Genomic DNA, 18944 nt, shown 5'->3' on the forward strand with positions numbered 1-18944 from the left:
TGCCCTATGGACCAAGTCCGACAATCCTTGAATCCACCAGCTCTCCCTCAGGGAGACTGCCCCAGACTCCTCTGTATCCGGATCTTCGATCCCTGAACCTACTTGGTCCTTGTCCAAGAGGTCGTCCAATTCCCCTGAGGAAAGGACCTCCTCTTCTGAGGGTCCGCGCTCGGGCGACGGAGATCTATTCCGCTTACTGCCCCGCATAGCTGCGGCTATCATTTTACCCATGCTTTTCTGCATCTCTTTTAAAGAGGTGAGTAATACCTCCTCCGTGACCATCTTAGGGTTGGACTGACCCGCGTCAGCTCCAGCCCCAGATCCCGATGGCCCCAAGGCTCCCTGTAGGGAAAGCAGCAGCATAGCTTTGTCTGAGACCTCAGACTCTCTGGGGGAATCCCCACCTCTTGTACCCTCTGACCCGGATGCCATGGTACAATACCGAGGTACACCTGCTACCTATTGGTATTTGGAACTATAAAAGTTAATTGCCCAAACACCTGTTTGGGGGATAAAAAAATGCTTCCTCTCCCCTAGATGACTTTTTTTTTTTTTTTTTTTTTTCGTTTTTGTTTCAAATCCAGGAAAGAAAAAACATTCTGTCCCCCTGAGTAGTATTGCAAAGAAAAACTATGAGATGGAAAAGAAACAGCCTATTTCTAGGCTTGAAAAACAGTCCTCTGAAGACTGCAATATCCTTTCTGGCCACTGTGTGTCCTCGGCGCCCCGTGCTGCCGCTCTGGTCTTTCTCCTCAGTTCCAAAGTATTGAATGGAACAAACAAGGAAGGGCCGCCCCTTCCTTTAAGCCACTGACCCGCCCTTCCCCCCCAGCAATCTCAAACAGGAAATGCCCCTCCCGACAGGGGGAGGGGGGGGGATTTGGGAGGAAGGGACCTCTCTGTTCCAGCAAACTGCAGCCTGCAGCCTGGAACCATGAGGAGGTCAGCGTTTTGCCTGCTTGCAGGCTCTGAGGAGGAAGACTGAATGGAGCATCGCCTGGAGGCTTGCAGGTAAGCAAAGCTCTCTGACACACACATATATTTTTATATAACACAGGCCCCACTCAATGCTTTTCCAACACTACAAGGGAGGTCACATCTTATGGGGAATAATACATAGAGAGCCATCCTATCTTTATGATATGTGACTAGTTTGCCAGATGCAGTGCATAACTTTAGGCATGTCCCCTGTGACCCCCCAGAAAAAAACCTGCTAAGAACCAAGTTCCGCAAGTTTTCCCCTCACTTACCTGCTCCATGCCGCAGGACTTTGCCAAGCAAGAGGCCCAATCTTCCCCCATCTCCGTGGGGATGTCTAGACCTTCAGGCCCTGGGTTCCTATGAAGGATCCACTGTCCTGGGCCCATATAGCACCCTGGCAACAGAAAACTTTAGGTACCCAAAGGTTTCTAAGTTCTGGGCCCAGGGTCCAGCTCTCTAAAAAGAAAAGCATTATGGGCTATACCCCAAGGGTTTGGGGTCCGGTTACTGACCACTTTAGCGCTGAGGCTTTTTTGGACAGAACCGGTTAGCTCACCTAATCCCAAGGATGTGGAGGCAAGCTAAACCATGACTAACACCTAAGACACTGGCGTAAAAACTGAGGTACTCCTCCTATGGGAGGGGGTTATATAGGGAGGGGCATTTCCTGTTTGAGATTGCCAGTGTCTACACCTGAAGGTACTCCATATAACCCATATAGTAATGAATGCCGCTCTGTGTCCCGTGATGTACGATAAAGAAAAAAAGCTGAACCTTTAGTATCACTTTAACCTCTTCAGCTCCGAAAGATTTTACCCCCTTCATGACCAGGCCATTTTCTGCGATAAGGCACTGCGTTACTTTAACTGACAATTGCGTGACTTTGTATCCAAATAAAACTGACCGGTATGTCCTTTTTTCCCCACAAGTAGAGCTTTCTTTTGGTGGTATTTGATCACCTCTGCGTTTTTTATTTTTTTGTGCTATAAACAAAAATAGAGCGACAATTTTGAAAATATATATATTATTTACTTTCTACATAAAAAAATGGAGGTTGCCATCTGGGGCCCTGGTGACCTCTGGGCCTTTTAATAAAAAATAAAAAAATATAAACAAAAATAAAATAATAAACATTTATAAAAAAAGGGGGGGTTGCCATCTGGGCCCTTTAATAATAATATATAAAATAAAAAATAAATAAAAAAAGGGGGGGGGGTTGCCGTCTGGTGCTCCCTATTGGGCGGGACCCATAGGCTTGAGCCCAGTCAAGCCCAATGGTAAGTCCAGCCCTGGCCGTCACTCAAATTAGTGTACAATACATAGAGATTCATGCATTGCACGAATCTCTATGTATTGTCGCCACGGCCGGCCCCCTGGTGAGCGCAGGCCATCTGAATAACGGCAGCTGGTTGGCTGTGTGGAATGTCTATCAGAGCCAGCGGCTTACCAGGGGATGCAGGGGGTGTGTGTTCCCTGGTTAACACTGACACCCATCTCGGCCAATCAGGTTCACCGGGTCTGTTTACCGGTATCCTGATTGGCAGAAGCGACATTGAGGGCGGGACTCAGGAGAAGACATCGAGGGAGGATGGCTGACCTGAGAAAGGTAAGTGCTCGGGGACGGGGGGCAGCAAATCGAATTTCTTCATCAATTTAGACCAATATGTATTCTGCTACGTATTTTTGGTAAAAGAGAAAAAAGATGTGACAAGAGATACATTGGGGGAAGGCAAATCCACTTTGCACTACCGTACAAATGCACTTGAAATTGCACTGAGAGTTCACTTGGAAGTGCTGTTGCTGTAAATCTGAGGGGAACATCTGAAATGAGGGGAAGCTCTGCTGATTTCAAAACATTTATTTTTAGGTGTTGTTCTCCTAAGAGCCGGTTCACACAGGGGCGACCTGTCCGGCGACTCAACCGCCTTACAAGTCACGGTCCGCTCTATTCAATGGAACCTAGTGGCGGCTGGTGCTCCAAATTTTTTGGGGGCGCAAACAAATGGAAAAAAAATCATCAATTGCAGCCTCACTGTGCCCATCAAATGCAGCCACTGTGCCCATCAATTGTCGCCACTGTGCCATCAAACGCCGCCACTGTGCCATGCCATCAAATGCAGTCACTGTGCACTGTGCACTGTGCAGTGCAAAGTGGATTTTTCCTTTAGTAAATAACCCCCCAGGTGTTGCCGTGTTCTGCATCCAAAATCTGAACAGTTGATCAGGCCACGCCCCTATTTTGAAAAGCCCCTCCCTCCTAAGTATACCCCTTCTGTGAATTTAGGAGCATCAAACCTCCATAATTGAGGTGGTCGGAGGTTATAAACTTTGGGCAATATGAAAGAAGACAGAGCTACAAGAGGACAAGGTACAAACATGATGCAAGATGCAGAAGAAAAAACCACAAGAGAAATGTAAACAATGTAACATAAAATAAGAAGAGTCTGTGAGTCGGAGGTACTCACCCTGCCTGCAGAGCTCTCTGCTTCATATGAAACCTCCTCTGTTACTATTCTGAGTATTGAAGGGAGAATTTACTTTCACTTTCTATACCAGAACTCGTTCCTATAAAAGGATCGTTTCTGAGAAGTCACTCGTTTCTGAGAAATGACGTAATCTTTCCCGTTCTATTTAAATCTCTGCAATATATCTCATTAGTGTGGGAATAGGACACACTGCTGACACTCCATATCTCATTAGGATTGGCACACTGATAACACTCCCTCCAGGGTGGAGGTCACATTGATCCACAATCCAGCCTCGGGGTCTCTGGTGGTCTTTCGCCCTTTATTTGCTCTTTGTACACAAATATTTTTGCACATTTTTTCCGCTTTGATTGCTTTTGTTTCATCGAATGAGAAGCTGCATTCTAAGAGAAGAGGAGGGGACCGTCCATTGAGGTTCTCCTGGGGAAGTCTATTGGGGATGAAAATAGAGGATCCTGCCCCCCTAAAAAAAACTCCTGTATGGACCTTTATTTTTAACCCTTCCACTACCTGGGATGTATATTACTACAACCAATGGAGTGCAGCCTCACTCCTGCCTGCTAGCAGCCTGTTTACACCTGACTGTCGGGTTTTTAGAAGAAAGTATTTACAGCCGCCTAATCGCTCGTCACACAAGGCTGCAAGTTTCTCGGCACGTTCAGGATTTATTTACTCAACAAAACCTCCATCTTTTATATTTTACTAATTTGCATAATACAGTATATTGTCTTTGTGTGCAGCTAGAATTATCTTCAGTGTTTTTTTTGTTTTTTAACTGAACTTTCATATAATGCTGTGCAAATATCGTGTGACACGCCTTAGGCCCCATTCACACCTAGGTGTTTTTACGCCTGAAGCGCACTGCTCACAAACGCCAGAGGGGAGAATTAACATTATTCCCTATGGTGACTGTTCACACCTGAACGCCTGAACGCCCAAACGCCTGTCGCGCGAAGCTCAAACAAGTCCCGGACCTTTTTTTGTCGCGCGAATCGAGCGACAGAGGCGTTTGAGCGTTTTTTTTTCCCCCATAGAAAGTAATGGGAAACGCGCGTATTGAGCGTATCGCGCGACAACAGGCGTTTGCTATGGGCGTTTCGTCGCTTTAATCAATAGAACTTGTCGCCCATGCAGAAGATTAAAAAAAATCTACCAACATAGCAACAAGTGATGAAAAGATGATAATTTTTCCTATTGGCTAAAATAAGAAACGCCGAAGTACAAAAACGTCGCACGACGCTGTATGCAAACGCGCAAATAAGCATGAATACGTGCGAAAAAAAACGCCCGAAAAAACGACCGAACGCCCTACGCTCAGGTGTGAATGCAGCCTAAGGGTCCTTTCACACCGGCAGATCCCGTGAGGATCCATTCCTTTAACCACTTCCAGACCTTAGGTGTTTTTCAGATTTGGTGTTTGCAAGACTAAAACAGTTTTTTCTGCTAGAAAATTACTTAAAACCCCCAAACATTATATATATTTTTTTCTAACACCCTAGAGAATAAAATAGTGGTCATTCCAATACTTTTTGTCACACCGTATTTGCGCAGCGGTCTTATAAGCGCACTTTTTTTGGAAAAAATGCACTTTTTTGAATAAAAAAATAAGACAACAATAAATTTGGCCCAATTTTTTTATATATTGTGAAATATAATGTTGCGCCGAGTAAAATGATACCCAACATGTGACGCTTAAAAATTGCGCCCGCTCGTGGCATGGCGTCAAACTTTTACCCTTAAAAATCTCGATAGGCAATGTTTAAAAAATTCTAGAGATTGCATTTTTTGAGCTATAGAGTAGGCCTAGGGCTAGAATTATTGCTCTCGCTCTAACGATCGCGGCAATACCTCACTTGTATGATTTGAACACCGTTTTCATATGCGGGCGCTACTCGCGTATGCGTTCGCTTCTGCGCGCAAGCTCGTCGGGACGGGGCGCTTTAAAATTTTTTTTGGGGGTTTTCTTATTTATTTTTATTTATTTTATTACTTTTTACACTGAAAAAAAAAATTGATCACTTTTATTCCTATTACAAGGAATGTAAACATCCCTTGTAATAGAAAAAAGCATGACAGATCCTCTTAAATATGAGATCTGGGGTCAAAAAGACCTCAGATCTCATAATTAGAATTAAATGCAAAAAAAAAAAAAAAACAATTGAAACTGTCATTTTTTCAAATGACAAAAAAAAAATTGTCTCTTTAAAAGGCTGGGCGGGACTGACGTTTTGACATCACTTCCGCCCAGCAGAGCTATGGGGACGGGCGAAGGAAATTTTCCCTTCAGTCTCGTCCCCAGTCACCAGCCGAACGGTCCCGATCTCCTCCGCCGCTACCGACGGCTCCGGTAAGCGGCGGAGGGCGCGGGAGGGGGGCCCCTCTCCCGCCACCGATAACGGCGATCTCGCGGCGAATGCGCCGCGGAGACCGCCGTTATCGTGTACCAGACCGCGCACACTAAAGATTGATACCTCGGTTGTGGCAGCAGTTGCTGCTGTTACTGAGATATCAATCTTTAAAAAAAAGGACGTGCATCGTCGTGCGCAGGTCTGGAAGTGGTTAACACCCAGAGGCGATTCAGCTCGCATGCGTTGCGCTATATACGTTTTTCACTCACTCACTCACCCGCTTGCTCAGCGGGAATCGCGCCACACTGTGCAGGGACCGCCCTATCAGATCTCCGCTCTCCTCGGATGAACAAGGACTGTCTGTCCGTGTTCACCCGACTCGATCCGCAGACAGATGGAAAAATAGGATTTTCCTCCGTCTGCAGAAATGGAGCATAGCGGGGACCGATGAGATCGGGTGTCATCCGAAAACGGATGGATGAAAAACACACATACGGTCTGCATGTGTGAAAGGGCCCTAAGCCTATTTCTTACATTTGTTGCTTACAAATTATTAAAATCAGTATTTACTTAGAACCCCCAAACACTATGGGACGGATTCAGTTACAATATTGTATCTATCTGCGGGCGTAACGTATCTCAGATACGTTACGCCGCCGTAAATTAGGGCGCAAGTTCCGTATTCAGAAAGAACTTGCGCCCTAAGTTACAGCGGCGTAATGTATGTGGTCCGGCGTAAGCCCGCCTAATTCAAATGTGGATGATGTGGGCGTGTTTTATTTAAATTAATGGTGACCCCACGTATTTGACGTTTTTTACGAACGGCGCATGCACCGTTCGTGAAAGAATCCCAGTGCGCATGCTCGAAATTACGGCGCAAATCGTCATTGCTTTAGACGTGAACGTAACTTACGTACAGCCCTATTCGCGAACGACTTACGCAAACGACGTAAAATTTTCAAAATTCGACGCGGGAACGACGTCCATACTTAACATAGGATACCCCTCATATAGCAGGGGTAACTTTACGCCGGAAAAAGCCGAACGTAAACGACGTAAAAAAATGCGCCGGGGCGGACGTACGTTTCTGAATCGGAGTATCTCCCTAGTTTGCATATTTCTTTTGCGCAAATCTACGGAAGCGCCACCTAGCGGCCAGCGTAAATATGCAGCCTAAGATACGACGGTCGGTTCTTAGGGATATCTATGCGTAACTGATTAACTATGAATCAGTCGCATAGATACGACGGCGTGTCCGGACATACGCAGTCGTAACTGCTCTCTGAATCCAGGCCTATATATTTATTTAGACAGGGTTTGACAAAGTTGCTTGGAATCTACGGTGATGTCACGGGCTCCCTCCTCCTCCCCCGGCCCCCGGGCCAGTAGGAAAGAGGAGCGGGGCCTCGCGCATGCGCAGTAGGGTTCCCGTTGCGAAGCCGAAAGGCTACACTGCCCGGTACCCTTAACCGCAATGGCGGCAGCAGCACCCAACAGATGATGGAAACATGAGCTGTGGTGCCGACATCGAGGGACTCCAGGACAGGTGAGTGTCTGATTATTAACCACTTCCTTACTGGGCACTTAAACCCCCTTCCTGCCCAGAGGACTTTTTGCGATTCGGCACTGCGTCGCTTTAACTGACAATTGCGCGGTCGTGCGACGTGGCTCCCAAACAAAATTGACGTCCTTTTTTTCCCACAAATAGAGCTTTCTTTTGGTGGTATTTGATCACCTCTGCGGTTTTTATTTTTTGCGCTATAAACAAAAATAGAGCGACAATTTTGAAAAAATTTGTAATAAATGGCTCAATTTAAAAAAAAAAAAAAATTTTTATCCTCAGTCTAGGCCGATACGTATTCTACATATTTTTAGTAAAAAAAAAAAAAAAACGCAATAAGCGACTGGTTTGCGCAAAAGTTATAGCGCCTACAAAATAAGGGACAGAATTATTATTTTTTTATTATTATTTTTTTTACTAGTAATGGCGGCGATCTGCGATTTTTATTGCGACTGCGACAATATGGCGGACACATCGGACACATTTTTGGCGCCATTCACATTTATACTGCAATCAGTGCTATAAATATGCACTAATTACTGTATAAATGTGACTGGCAGGGAAGGGGTTAACACTAGGGGGTGAGGAAGGGGTTAAATGTGTGTTCCCTATATAGTGTTCTAACTGTGGGGGAAGGGGGGTGACTGGGGGAGGTGACCGATCTGTGTCTCTATGTACAAGAGACACAGATCCGTCTCCTCTCTCCCCTGACAGCACCGCTGTCTGCGAGAGCCGGGAATGAGAGATGATCTCATATGTAAACATATGAGATCATCTCTCATTGGCCGCACAGATCGCCTAGGAAACGGCCGCTCCGATTGGCCGTTCGCGGCGATCTGTGACTGGCTGTGTCTAAGGGACACGGCCAGTACAGAAGTTCCCCGCTGCGCGCTCGGGAGCGCGCGCGGGGAACGCGGAAATGAGCTGCCGTCAATTGACGGCGGCTCAGAGATTTAGAACCACCCTGCGGCCGTCAATAGTCGTACGGCCGTAGGGAAGTGGTTAAAAGCCAGCAGCTGCAGTATATGTACAGTCATTTTTTTATTTTTTTCCCGGAACAGCGCTTTAATAGTCACCTCCTAAGAGAACTTCTACAAGGAAACAACTGTCTCCATATCTAGAACAGTCCGCCTACAACGTGCATATTCTCTGTCCTCTCTGCTTATCCATGCAGAGCAAACTTCCTCCTTTGTTGTTTACCAAATGTCTGAGCGCAACACTACGACCTTTAGACGATAAAGGAGGTCTATATGGGACACGAACTTCCAGTTCTTCCTCTTCCTTGTGAAATGTAAACACAGGAATTGAAGTACAGCCAGTGTAGCGCGTATACAACCACAAAAGACTGTGGGTGTAGTATGTATATGCAGGGGGTATTGCAGCCAAAGACTTAGATTAACACATATGACTGTATGTACACAGGCTTTCCAGCCTCAAAGAGGGGAGAGAGCTGACTGTCATGTCTGGTCCTCTTCATCCCCCTTCTTCCTGTTTTCACTGACTGAGTTAAAGCGGAGTTCCACCTAAAAGTGGAACTTCCACTTTAAGCACTCCTCGCCCCCTTATATGCCACATTTGGCATGTCATTTTTTGGGGGGGAGAGGGGGTACCATTTTTTTAGTGGGACTTCCTGTCCTACTTTCTCCTTCCTCTTTATGGCCACCTAGGCGACTCCTCCTCTCTCCCTAGGCGGCCCCTCCCTGTCAGCGATCTTCTGGGACACAACACAGGTCCCAGAAGATTGGCTGGCGAATAGCAGAGTGCAGCGTGGCTCGTACTTTCAAGTTCCCCTTTGTTTATCTGAGCGAGGCTCAGGGCAGCCAAGGAGAGGAGGAGGAGAGGAGCGAGACTCTGGGTAGTCGAGGATAGGAGGGGGAGAGGAGCGAGCCTCCTGGCAGCCAAGGAGAGGAGGGGGAGAGGAGCGAGGCTCCAGGCAGCCGAGGGGAGGAAGAAGGAGAGGAGTGAGGCTCAGGGCAGCTGAGGGGAGGAGGGGGAGAGGAGCGAGGCTCCGGGCAGATGAGGAGAGGAGGGGGAGAGAAGTAAGGCTCTGGGCAGCCAAGGAGTGGAGGGGGAGAGAAGCAAGGCTCCAGGCCGCCGAGGAGAGGAGGGGGAGAGGAGCGAGGCTCCGGGCAGCCAAGGATAGGAGCAAGGCTCCAGGCAGCCGAGGATAGGAGCAAGGCTCCAGGCAGCCGAGGAGAGGAGGGGGAGAGGAGCAAGGCTCCAGCCAGCCAAGGAGAGGAGTGAGCCTCCAGGCAGCTGAGGAGAGGAGGGGGAGAGGAGCGAAGCTCCAGCCAGCCGAAGAGAGGAGGGGGAGAGGAGTGAACCTCCAGGCAGCTGAGGAGAGGAGGGGGAGAGGAGCGAAGCTCCAGCCAGCCGAAGAGAGGAGGGGGAGAGGAGTGAACCTCCAGGCAGCTGAGGAGAGGAGGGGGAGAGGAGTGAGGCTCCGGGCAGCCGAGGAGAGGAGGGGGAGAGAAGCGAGGCTCCAGACCGCCGAGGAGAGGAGGGGGAGAGGAGCGAGGCTCCAGACCACCGAGGAGAGGAGGGGGAGAGGAGCGAGGCTCCAGACCGCCGAGGAGAGGAGCGAGGCAGCCGAGGAGAGGAGCAAAGCTCCAGGCAGCCGAGGAGAGGAGGGGGAGAGGAGCGAGGCTCCAGGCAGCTAAGGAGAGGAGGGGGAGAGGAGCGAAGCTCCAGCCAGCCGAGGAGAGGAGGGGGAGAGGAGCAAGCCTCCGGGCAGCTAAGGAGAGGAGGGGAAGAGGAGCGAGGCTCTGGGCAGCTGAGGAAGGGAGCAAGGCAGCCGAGGAGAGGAGCAAAGCTCCGGGCAGCCTAGGAGAGGAGGGGAAGAGGAGCGAAGCTCCAGCCAGCCAAGGAGAGGAGGGGGAGAGGAGCGAGCCTCCGGGCAGCTGAGAAAAGCAGGGGAAGAGGAGCGAGGCTCCGGGCAGCCGAGGAGAGGAGGGGATCCATCCAGTCTCAGTTCCTGAGGTCAGTGTGCTGATCATGCCACTGTTCCAGGAGTCGGACAGCTACGGACATCAAGCCTGAGAGGGATCCCGGCTATATTTCCAGGTGTTCCGGAGGGCGTGTCCTGATCCCGTTACAAGGTGGCCAGTCGGGCCTTTCGTTGGACTGGTCACTCTGCTGAACAGTCACCACATCCCACTTTGCCTATCATGATACTTTCAAGTTCCCCTTTGTTTATCTCTCTCAACAGGACACCGAGTTCACCAACGCCAGGCTACCCGAAGATCCTGGATATCTCCATTGTGAGGACCCTTTCTGTTACTCCTTCAGTATCAGTAATTTAGTGATTCCAGTGACTACCTTTAAAGGGGAACTCTCACGTTAATTATTAAAGTGATAAATTGCATTTGTGGCCTACTGCCTCACATTTACCTGCCTGGGTCTGTGATTTCAGGATTTTTTTTGCAAGCTAAAATTAATCACATTAAATAGTCCCTAAAACATATTAATAGCTCCCCAATTGTTCCAGAAATCATTGCAAACACTTATAGCCTTCTATCCTCCAGCTCATGTTGTGGCCGTATCCATCATATGTGTGGGCATATCCATCATATGTGTGGGCGTATCCATCATATGTGTGGGCGTATCCGTCATATGTGTGGGGCATGTGAAGACCAGTTCCTTTTTCTTCAATGATTTTCAGGGAGAGGTGCATGCTGGGCGATTTTTAGGCACAGTAATGTCCAGAGACTGAGAAATTATGACACTGATTTCCCAGGACGCAATGGGGTCTTAGAACAGGAAGTTGAACCACCTAGGACTAGGAAGTAGGCAGATTACGAAATCTGCCTAGTAACAGCCAGATAGAAGTGAGTAAAAAAAAAATGTAATGTTTATTTTTATTTTTTTACATTAAAGGCAAGCTGTTAATGTTCTGTTCCCACATGAAGGCGAATGAAGGTATAACTGATAATAGCTGTGTGACTTCTTACCTTCGTATCCAAGCAGTGGGGCAGACAGGACCGGCAGATGTTCAGGTTAGATGGATCCAGACTCAGACATGAAGATGAAATCAGCGTGGGTTTATTCAATCCAGATAAGACAACAAACGGTGATACAATACTGTTCTGTAGTAGTGGTATCAATGCTGACTTGTTAGAATATGTCCTGAGGCTAGCTGCTGTGGCTGCAGAGCTGCTGCTGAGCTGCTGCTAACTACTGCTGACTTCTGCTGACTTCTGCGTGACTTCTGCGTGGTCAAAAACTGATGCCTTCTCTCGAGCCCAAAAATGTGGAGTGTCTAGTCACACAGCCATGAGGAGATACTGAAAATGGCTGCTCCCAGTGAAGAGACCTGCCCAGCAAGAGTCCACGCCTCTGAATACAAAAAACTTTACTAACAAGAACAGGGACGTGTGGCATGCAAATTCTGGCCAGCAGATGGCAGCAGTGAAAGAAATGCATGAAAACAAACATGGAGAAATAAAAATTAAGAATGCAATGAACAAATAACTATAAGGGGAACAGCACACTCCCCGTCTGAAATTTACGTAAGGAGATTTCACTATGACGAATGTCCATAAAAATATAATACAACCTGTAACAAAGAACATGTGAAATTCAATAAACATGACATAGTGGGTTGGCTGACCCATAGCGGGTAAAACTGTGAAGTTCGAGTTCAGTCCTTTTTCATCCTTCAGGAACGTTCTCGATGGGTAATATTAGAATGAGTTCGTTAATCGGCCTTGCAAAAGTTTTAAGCTCACCCTTCCTGAAGATCTTCAGCTCCACCTTTCGGACCTTGCCATCCTTGCTAGGAAGAACCTTTGTAATTAGTCCCATAGGCCAGGTGATCCTTTCGGTTTGTTGCTCCTTCATTAATACGAGGTCTCCTTCTTTCAAGTTTGGTTTTTGATGTTGCCATTTCCTCCTTCCTTGAAGAATATTGAGATACTCCTTACGCCATCTGTTCCAGAAGTAATCTGCCAGGTGTTGTACACGTTTCCAGTGTTTTTGGTAGATATTCCCATGGGTAAATTCTCCACTAGGCGTGAGCATATTGTCCGTTTTTTGGGTAAGTAGAATAGCCGGAGACAGTATGGCTGGTGTTTCAGGATCCATAGATACTGGCACAAGGGGTCTTGAATTGATGATAGCTGAAACTTCAGCGAGAAGAGTGACGAGAGTCTCGTGCGTAAGTCTTGAAGAGTTTACATCCATCAACATAGAATTTAAGATGTTGCGTGAGATCCCGATCATTCTCTCCCAGGAACCCCCCATGTGGGAACTATGAGGAGGATTAAAAATCCAGGTGCAACCTTTCTCCGCCAACTGATCTTGGATAGGCTTAGTGTCGATGTTCAGTTCTCTACAGGCGCCGATGAAGTTACTTCCCTGGTCTGACCTCAACTGTTTCACTGGTCCTCTGATGGCGAAGAACCGTCTTAAGGCATTAATGAGGCTGGATGTGTCCATAGATTCTATCACCTCTATATGAACGGCTCGCACACTCATGTAAGTAAATAGCACGGCCCAACGTTTACTGTTTGCGTGACCACCACGGGTTCTACGTGCGGACACCATCCATGGTCCAAAGACGTCTAGGCCAGTGTAGGTGAAGGGCGGCTCTGTGCATAGTCTATCCGCGGGCAAGTCGGCCATTTGTTGGTGTAGCTGTTTTCCTCTGGCTTTACGACAGTGCACACAGTCATGCAGTAGTTGGGCTACACGTTTCTTCATACCTATAATCCAAAGACCCGCAGACCTTAACTTGCCCTCAGTGATTTGTCTGCCCTGGTGTTCAGTCTTTTTGTGGTAATGTCGGATCAGCAACGTGGTTATATGATGTTTGCTGGGAATAATGACAGGATTTTGCTCCGCAACTCCTAGGTGGGCTTGATTCAAACGACCACCAACTCTGAGCAGGCCAAAAGTGTCCATAATTGGATTTAAGTTAGCAAGAGGTCTTTTTATAGGAATCTGCTGTCTGTTGTTCAAGCACTTCCATTGTACGTTAAATTCCTGCTGCTGGACATGACGTATTATGAGAGACTCGCTATGAGAAATGTCCTCAGCAGAGAATGGTTTATGACAGATGTGCCAACCGTGACAATCTTTATCTTCTTGAGTGTTGTGATAACATCTGGCGATGTGCACTAACCTTGCAATGGTTCTGACAAGTCTCATCCAACTGGAGAAATGTTCAAAACGATGACAGTCAAGCCTGGAGGTCTGCTTTGTTTCAGTAACTAATGCGCTAACTTCGGCGCGGATTTCTGGATCATTATCCGGATCCTGGATGCTGTAAACTTCCTGTTCACATTTGTCTGCCCGTCCTAGCAGAAATTCTGGGCCTGTAAGCCAAGTAGATTTAGCAAAGGAACCCACAGACATAGGCCTGGTGGCGTGATCTGCTGGATTAAGTTCAGATGGTATGACAATGTGTTCTCTCGTCTCAGACTTGCTGTCCATGGTGCGCTGAAGAGAGTTAGATCTGGATGGCGCTTGCTCCTGATTGTCTGGGAGTCTTACCCTGGTGGTTCCGTAGGGTAATGGAGAAACGCAGTGATTGGTTTCGTCTTTAAAAAACTCTCTGTCTTCTACCGATAAGGCTACCTTATCGTCATCCTTGGTTGCGCGAAAGACTGATCTCCCCAAGTCGTCAGCAAAGAGGGGAGAAATGATGTCAGGTGGTTGTACGGGGTCTGGAGACTTCTCCTTCACTTCGTAGTGATGAGGACACGGCTTAATGCAAGTTGTGCGTCCGTCTCCACGCACGTACGTTTTGAAGGAGTCGATTTCTGGTTGATCCAGGCATACGTTTCCTATGACTACCCATCCCAGGTCCAGCCTCTGGGCATATGGTGCGTAGTCGGGACCATTACACTGTTGGCGCACCTTGTGCACCCTTAGATTGTCTCTGCCAAGCAGGAGTAGAATCTCAGCATTGTTGTCCATAGGTGGGATAGCGTTGGCTAGGTGCCTTAGGTGCGGTTGGTGAAACGCAGCTTCTGGGGTAGGAATCTCATCCCTATGGTTGGGTATTTGATCGCATTCAATCAGTGTTGGTAGGGGTATTTCGGTATTCCCACTGATGGGGGAAGCAATGAATCCTTGCGCCCTCCTGCCGCTAGTCTCAATGCGGCCTGAGCAGGTGTTTAAGATGTAGGGTTCTGATGGTCCCTTTATCCCAAAGGCTTCAAAGAATTTAGGTCCTGCTAGGGACCGGTTGCTTTGGTCATCGATGATGGCATACATTTTTACTGCCTTTTCTGGTAGTCCCTCTGGATAGACCTTGATTAGGCATATTCGGGCACAACATTTCTCACCCTGGCCCTCGCCACATACTTCCAAACATGAGCAGGAAACAGCGGCGGCTGCGTTAGCGTGGTTCTGGGGCTCCCCGCCATGACTTGGAGCGGGACTGGTGGCGACGGCAGCTGGTGAGTCTCTGGGCAGTGGAACTGGGTGCATAGCCGAGGCATGTCTTTCACTATGACACTCCTCACACTTGATGATGGATTTACAGTCCTTAGCCATGTGCTCCAATGAAGCGCAGCATCTGAAACATACCCCAAGCTCGCTGAGGAACTTCTTGCGCTCCTGTATGGGTTTGGATCTAAACCCTCTGCATTTGTTCAGTGAGTGTGGTTTTTTATGAATGGGACATTCACGATTGAAGGACTTGTCTCCTGATGAGGTATTGCACTGTTTACCCGTGGGTGCTGCATAAGATGGTAGGTTAGTCTTTCTAACACTCACGCTGCTCTTAAAGTCTCTGTGTTTATGCATGGCACTCTCATACCTTGGTGATGGTGTTGCTGGAGCTGTAGTGTTGAACTCCAGGAAATCGAGGCTGGGGTCATTCCTCATCTGGGACTGTTCTTCAATGAATCTGCAGAAATGAATAAATGGGGGAAAGGTGATGTCATGCACCCTTTTGTACCTTGAGACTGATGCCGCCCACTTTTCTTGCAGACTGTATGGTAGTTTCACGACAATTGGGTTCACTCCATGGGCTGTATCCAGGTAGCATAGCCCGATCAGACGAGGGTCTCTTTTGGCAAGCTCTAGTTCCATGAGCAGGTCACTCAAATCCTGAAGCTTATGGACGTCCTTAAGATTGATCTTTGGAATGTTCTGCAATCTCTTAAATAGGGCCTTCTCTATAGCTTCTGCACTGCCAAAGGTACGTTCGAGTCTCTGCCAGGCGGCAGCGAGACCTGCTTCTGCTTGTCCCACATAGACAGTTCTGAGGCTCTTGATGCGATTTGTGGAGCTTGGACCCAGCCATGAGATCATGAGGTTGAGCTCCTTCTCTGCGTCTAGTTTGAGGTTGGCAATGGTGGCCTTGAAAGTTGCCTTCCAAGCTCTGTAGCTCTCTGCACGGTCATCAAATTTTGAGAGACTTGTGTTAATTAGCTCTCTGATCGCCATAATCCTGGCCAACTCAGACATATCTGATTTCTCACTGCTTGTTGCCACGACAACCTGTGGTGCCGCCGGGGCGTGTAGGCTTTGCGGCGTGAAAGGGTGAGATGCATCCAGGTAGAATGATGCTGCTGCAGGGTTGAGCTGTGATCTAGTCTCTGTAGATCGTGAGGACTGCTGCTTGAGCTGTGGAGGTAGGCCAGGAAACGCCTGATGACCCTTTTTGTAGTTTTGTAATAACTGTCCTTGAGAAGGCACATCTGGGTGAACACCATTAGATTTCTCGGGTGCTGTAAGTGACACTGGCACTGTAGGTGGAGATGACTTTGAGGTTTCGGCGTTGTCAGCTTGGACGGTACTGCATACTGGGGGTGATGCAGATAATTGTTTCAGTACATAGTCGCTGGTGCGGTAAGCTGAATCTTCTACCTCCTGTGGTAGCGAGCAGACTGGATCAAGACCTTGGCTTAATGCTTGCTCAAGTAGTCTTACTTTAGCTAATGCAACTTCCTCTTCCATCTCTGATTCAAGAATCTTTATTCGAGCCTCTGCTTCTGCGTCTGCCCTCTTGGCCTCTGCTTCTGCCCTCTTGGCCTCTGATTCTGCGTCTGCCCTCTTGGCCTCTGCTTCTGCTTTTGCCAGAGCTTCTTTTTCAGTGAAGGAACGTCTGGCTTTGGATTGCTCTGCATTTATGCGGGCCTCTAGTAGTCTGTCGCTTAGGGTTGAGCTTCTTGAGCATGATGATCTGTATGACCGAGAGGAATGTTTGGATGAATTTGATCTGTGTGATCTAGTTTCTTGCAAATGGGAGATGCGGAGTTCCGCTTTATCTTTAGCAAGCAGCACCATGGTGTCTCTTTGAATGTCTATAGATTCTGCCTTGCTCAGTTCTGAAAGGGCTTCATCATTATTAACGTTTTTTAGAAAGGTTATATACCTTGTGAACAGTCTCTTGTATCCTTCATGAGCTGTGTTCAGCCGCCTGATGCCAACTTGTAAGCTTGAGGTATCACCAGAGGATTTAAGTCCTGACATGAGGGAGGAAACTCGCTCCCATAGCTCGTCCAGGTTATCGCATAGCTCATCTTTTGTGGTTTGATAGTTTTCCCTGACCTTTATTGTCGGTTTGAGGGAGCGTCTTGGTCGCACGACTTGGTCTGCTGGAAGTGTGGGTTCTGCTTCCTGTACTTCTTGGTGATCAGTATCAGGCTGCATTAGCTCTGTTTCATCACTGGGGAACTGTGCAAGGTCCTTTTTGTCCATTTTGATTTAAGGTGCGCTGTCTCTTTAAGAAAATAAACTTTTGAATTGGGGGCTGAAAATTGCAGTGCGGCTGCGCTGGGGCACTCTGGCAAGGTTCCTCAGGTGTTTTAAGTGATTTGTGGGGGTTTAGGTTAGCGAGGGACCCCGTGTGCGTTAACAGTTCTGCTATGCGAGCAAAGGTTGATATGGGATATAGAAAACGGCTTGATGAGGGCTTTCAGGCAACAGTAAAGATACTGTGGACATGCGGTGCTTGCCCTTAGACTTGTGGAACATGCACTGTAGCTGGGCAGATTCGCTGCAGATGGGCCTGTTACAAGGGAGATTCCTTAGTGTGGTAACTCTGAGGGAATCTGTGACTGGGGTGTGGACATTAAGGCAGTTTTTGACTGTTCTGTTCCCACATGAAGGCGAATGAAGGTATAACTGATAATAGCTGTGTGACTTCTTACCTTCGTATCCAAGCAGTGGGGCAGACAGGACCGGCAGATGTTCAGGTTAGATGGATCCAGACTCAGACATGAAGATGAAATCAGCGTGGGTTTATTCAATCCAGATAAGACAACAAACGGTGATACAATACTGTTCTGTAGTAGTGGTATCAATGCTGACTTGTTAGAATATGTCCTGAGGCTAGCTGCTGTGGCTGCAGAGCTGCTGCTGAGCTGCTGCTAACTACTGCTGACTTCTGCTGACTTCTGCGTGACTTCTGCGTGGTCAAAAACTGATGCCTTCTCTCGAGCCCAAAAATGTGGAGTGTCTAGTCACACAGCCATGAGGAGATACTGAAAATGGCTGCTCCCAGTGAAGAGACCTGCCCAGCAAGAGTCCACGCCTCTGAATACAAAAAACTTTACTAACAAGAACAGGGACGTGTGGCATGCAAATTCTGGCCAGCAGATGGCAGCAGTGAAAGAAATGCATGAAAACAAACATGGAGAAATAAAAATTAAGAATGCAATGAACAAATAACTATAAGGGGAACAGCACAGTTAATATAAAGTACATTTTTAGGGTGGAACTCCGCTTTAAGTTGTTTGAATGTGTTATTTTGAAGTCTACATTTTGGGTTTGATTAACTCGTGACGCGCTGTATGCGCCGGTCGGAAGCATGTCAATCACTTAGGAACGCCCAGTCCCGCAGATTATACCCAGAAGCGGCGGTGAACATATATATATATATATAAAACGGTATGTACGGCAAGGATTTAAAAAAAAAACAGCCGATTGTCATTCTAACAACTCGCCTGAATGTAATGTTTAAACATTTTTTTGGGGTGAACCTCCGCTTTAACAACATTAAAGGGGTTGTAAAGGCTCGTTTTTTTTTTTTTTAAATAAACATGGTATACTTACCTCCACTGGGCAGCTCGTTTTGCACAGAGTGGCCCTGATCCTCCTCTTCTGATGTCCCTCAGCGGCTCTCGTGGCTCCTCCTCACATCAGATAACCCCCTCTGAGAAGCACTCTCCTGGGGGGGTTACCTTGCTGCTTCCGAGTCCAGCATTTGTGTCCATAGACACGAATGCCAGTCTCAGCCCTGCCCCCCCCGGTGCCTGCGTCATTGTATTTGATTGACAGCAACGGGAGCCAATGGCTGCGTTTCTATCAATCTATCCAATCAAGAGCCGGGAACCCGTGGAGAAAGGGACAACGCGTCCCCATCGTGGGAAATTCGGGGCTCAGGTAAGTAAAAATGGGGGGCTGGGAGGGCCGGTGACTGCCAGAAGTTTTTTCACTTTAATGCATAGGATGCATGTGGGTTTACAACCCCTTTAAAGACCACAGTTTGCCATCCTTGACTATCGAGTCACCCGATCACTGTTTGTTTGATTGTGGAAAGTCTCCCAGTAAACAAACTTCCTGTTCACTATATTGATGTCTGTTTTACTGTGTTTGCTAGTAGACTGTTTG

At 47.7% G+C, this 18944-nt stretch overlaps 2 protein-coding genes across 4 annotated transcripts in view; both read right to left on the minus strand.

Annotated features, from left to right (window-relative positions):
• Positions 1 to 18944, minus strand: part of LOC120928396 — a 328747-nt gene that overhangs the window by 159764 nt on the left and 150039 nt on the right. The window lies entirely within an intron of this gene.
• The window catches only part of LOC120928122 (butyrophilin-like protein 8), a 74420-nt gene that overhangs the window by 53005 nt on the left and 2471 nt on the right, over positions 1 to 18944 (minus strand). The window contains exon 1 of one of the 3 annotated variants that reach the window (XM_040339235.1): positions 3447 to 3505. The exons of the other annotated variants lie outside the window; for them this stretch is intronic. The gene's annotated coding sequence lies outside the window, so the exon portion shown is untranslated. Of the gene's footprint in view, positions 1 to 3446; positions 3506 to 18944 lie in introns of those variants that run through there. 3 annotated transcript variants of the gene reach the window in all.

This window comes from Rana temporaria, chromosome 2, assembly GCF_905171775.1.
Source record: "Rana temporaria chromosome 2, aRanTem1.1, whole genome shotgun sequence".
NCBI lineage: Eukaryota > Metazoa > Chordata > Amphibia > Anura > Ranidae > Rana > Rana temporaria.